This window comes from Vanessa cardui, chromosome 3 (genome assembly GCF_905220365.1).
Source record: "Vanessa cardui chromosome 3, ilVanCard2.1, whole genome shotgun sequence".
NCBI lineage: Eukaryota > Metazoa > Arthropoda > Insecta > Lepidoptera > Nymphalidae > Vanessa > Vanessa cardui.
In genome coordinates, this window is record NC_061125.1 from 6,771,006 (window position 1) to 6,775,260 (window position 4,255).

The 4,255-nt window shown below is 31.7% G+C and overlaps 1 non-coding gene across 1 annotated transcript; it reads left to right on the top strand.

Annotated features, from left to right (window-relative positions):
- Positions 1–3,819: 3,819 nt before the first annotated feature.
- Positions 3,820–3,892, top strand: Trnav-aac. The gene has a single exon. It is a non-coding gene; the product is annotated as a tRNA-Val (tRNA).
- Positions 3,893–4,255: the final 363 nt, after the last annotated feature.

Sequence of the window (4,255 nt, forward strand, 5' to 3'; positions counted from 1 at the left end):
TATAACCAGCTCAGGAGTATGAAAAATAATTGTACCAAGTTTCGTTAAAATCCGTCGAGTACTTTTTGTTTCTATAACGGTTATACGGACAGACAGACAGACAGACAAAAATTTTACTGATTGCATTTTTGGCATCAGTATCGACCCCTTTTCAACCTCTGATAGTTATTTTGGAAAAATATTTCATGTACAGAATTGACATCCCTACAGATTTATTATAAGTATAGACAAAATAGTATTTATTTTTCTAATTTAAGGATTTCGTTTTCTATTTTAAATTCCATTTTAAAATTTGTATTTTATATACTGAATTATTTTGTCACTGTTTTCTATGACAACATTTTCAGGAGCATCCCGGTGTTTTTTTACGACAAACAAAAACAACATTTTATTTTTTTAGGCCCTATTTTTATTAATAATTTTCTGATTAATGTAAGAAAAAAAAATCGAATCTGCTTAGATTAAATTAAAAAAATAAGGTCATGTTCTTTAACCGTGCCGTATGTCCCTACCCTTTGAAACTGCATTGCACGCACTATATGGTTACTGTTAGATACTCTTTAAAACAAAGATACTTTCTCGCGGTGAGGTCTGTAATAATTTTTTACATTTATGTGTATGTATATGTAAAAATACACACAAATATAGATATATGAGGTGTGTGTTTGTTACACACAACGCCATCCATCATCATATATATATCCAGCATCAGATTCCCCAGTACTGTTGGCATCAGGCATACTGTTGGTCGTAAAATGATATTATCGCTTTAATCCCAAATAAGTGAGATTAAACCAAGCATTGAATATCATCATAAAAGAAGAAGGTATTTTTTCACATTGACTATATATGGAAAAAATATTTATATAAATTTTATTTCCATTTTCAAATACATTTTTGATGTTTCTCTTATGGCGTAGATGATTATATCATATGTCAATTGAGTAAGTATTCACCACTGACAATAGACATAGCGAACCGTATGAAATTTTAATTAATTTCTTACAAAACCAGTAATTGTCGTGTATTGTGTATGTGTGTGTGTGTGAGTGTGTGCGTGTGTGTGGTATTATTTTTATCTAACTAACTGAAATGCTATTTATCTTGTACTTTTAGTTACACTGGCTCACTTACCCTTCAAACCGTAACATGAGTATACTTAATATTACTGCTTGGCAATAAGATATATAATGAGTAGTAGGGCATGTATATGTATATATTTAAGCAACATATTAAATCTTGCCTGTTCCTTTGTATTTCATCTGATTTATACATTCTAAGTTTTATGAATTCTTGTAAACATAAGACTGTTGCCAACTCAATTCATTTCTTTTTTCACCTTATATCTCAGCTCAAAACGCGAAGCAATATAGTTTTCCATTCCTTTTATGTCAAGGTGAAAATGTAGGTATTAGTGGACGCTATCTTGCTGTTCTTGACATAACCATTTGTCTTTTAGTACTTCCTCAGGTATTTTGATTAACGATCCACGAAAAAAGTAAGAACGTTTAAACGTTTTACGTAAAAATTTACATCATTTAACAAACAAGTGTCAATATACGTTAAATATTCTAGTAACATAAGAATTAATAACATGGAATACTTAAATATATGAATTACAATAGTTACTATATAAGTTTTGATGGCGTGGAATGGTGGCAAGAATGCTAGCAGCATTACCCCGTTGATGCAGTTCTGATCCTCTGGGCATATATTATATAACATATTGACATAACTACACAAATATTAAAAATAAAAGCAAAAAAAATAATCTACAAGATATTTTTTTGCCACAAAATTTAACAATTTGGCCTTGGCCTGTTGGCCTTAATACCTCCTGTTTTTGAAAAAATAGATAACTTATAATACAACTACAACAACAGCCTGTAAATTCCCACTGTTGGGCTAAAGGCCTCCTCTCCCTTTGAGGAGAAGGTTGGGAACATATTACACCACGCTGTTCCAATGCGGGTTGGTGGAATACACCTGTGGCAAATTTTTTTTTAAACTTGTCACAAGCAGGTTTCGTCGCGATATTTTTCTTCACCGCTGAGCACGAGATGAATTATAAAGACAAATTAAGCACATGAATCAGCGGCGCTCGCCTGGATTTGAACTCGCAATCATCGCTTAAGATGCATGCATTCTAACTACTGGGCCATATAGACTCAATCAACTTATAATACAAAATCATTAAAATAAAAAAAAAACTCAGACATAATTAATCATTATTATTGAATATATTAACAGCATAATTTATATTACAGTCAGTTTACGAAAACAAAAGAGATCTGCGAACTATAATTGTCAGCTTAATTTTATCTGCAATTCCAAAGTGTGAGCAAAAAAAATATAATCCAACATAATACCGCTTAAGCTGTCAAAAGTAATAATTCAGCAAAATAACTGTTATTAACGTTATCTCTACAAGCAGACGTCTACATTTCTCTATGGAGGTTTCTTCTTAAAATGAATTCAATAATACCTTGACTTTGTTCGTATAATTTCATTTGTTTTTATCTGAGATATGTAAAAATTGCATTATCATAAAGAAGAGATGGCCCGAGATGACCTAATTACTAGAAAACACGAATCATAACCACAGATTACGGGTTCAGACTCGGCCAAGCACCAATGATATCATGTGCTTGTTTATGAGCTGAGATGGTCCAGTGGTTAGAACAAGTGCATCTTAACCGATGATTGCGGGATCAAACCCAGATACGCACCACTGAATATGGAATGTTATGTAGTGCTTGGCGGTGACGGAAAACATCATAAGGAAATCCGCATGCGTCTAATTTCATAGAAATTCTGTTACATCTATATTGCACCAACCTGCATTGGAACAGCGTGGTGGAATATATTCGAAATCTTCTCCTCGAAGGGACAGGAGGCCTCAGCACAGTAGTGGGAAATTCACAGGCTGTTGTTGTTGTTGTATTTATGCTTTTGTTTTATTTCGTGCTCAGAAATGAGAGAACAGCTCGAGGAGACCTTCTTATCAGTTGAAAATCTGTTACATCCATGTTTGATGAATAACGTACCTGTAATCGACAAAATCCGAGCCTATTTAAAGAGAAAGAAGGCATCCGGCCCAGCAGTGGGACAGATACAGGCAGTTGCTATATAAAGTTTGCTAAGTTGGTACATCTTAATAAAACTGAATATGTATTTGTAATGAGTGTCGTTAAAACAGAAATTTAAATTACAAGAAAAGTGTAATTATACAAATTTATTAAGTACTATATTTTTCTATGATTAAAAAGAGCAAAGTAAGAATAAAATAATGAATCTTTATAATAATCCGTTTAACTTATATAAAGCTTCCTCTTTTATCCTACAATATACAAACAGGAAACTATGCACCGCCGCCACAAATAACTCTAGCGGAATAGACTTTTTTTTATTCTTTTTATAAAATATATCCATAAAATAAAACATTTTACTGAATTTAATTTACCGGCGGTGCTGCAACATTGAAATAGTTCCGTTTCCTCATTAAATGATTTAACAATAAAATACAAATATTATAATAAAAAGAACAAAAGAAACTCTTTCTAAACAGTACAAAAAAAATATATTTTATTACTAATTTATCAAATTCATGGAATATATGATATTTAAAAATACGCTCTTTTATCTCATACACACGTCATGCGTGTGATTATGCTAACAAGTCATAAATATTTATAAAGTACGGACTTGATAAACCGGTCATTTTAATCCACATTTTTATTTTAATCTATGCAATAAAAGTGACCTACATTGGTTAGTTAAAAATATGATTTGATTAGATTTTTCGGCTACTTTCTCATAGTTTCCGTGGTGTAGCGGTTATCACATCTGCCTAACACGCAGAAGGCCCCCGGTTCGATCCCGGGCGGAAACATATTTTTATAGTGTTTAAATTCAACACTTTTTCAGTTAAAAATAACTTCGAAGGAAAGTTCATGTACGAGAAAATATAGTAGATACATTAAGCGCAAAATTTATACATAATGTTTGTAATTTAATATTTTAAATATTTATATAATATTTTAAATAAAATAGTTGTAATTCTAAGCCAAACATTTGTTATAATTGAATTTAAGCTTAAACGCTAAATGCGAACATGTTACAGAATATCTCTTATCAACAGCAGAACTCGTTTTCTGAATAAATCTAGTTAGCAAAAGCGCTTGGTATCAAGACGCTGCACGAACATTATACTGACTAATTGCCGCATTAATACAATGTTAGTGAATGTAACGGA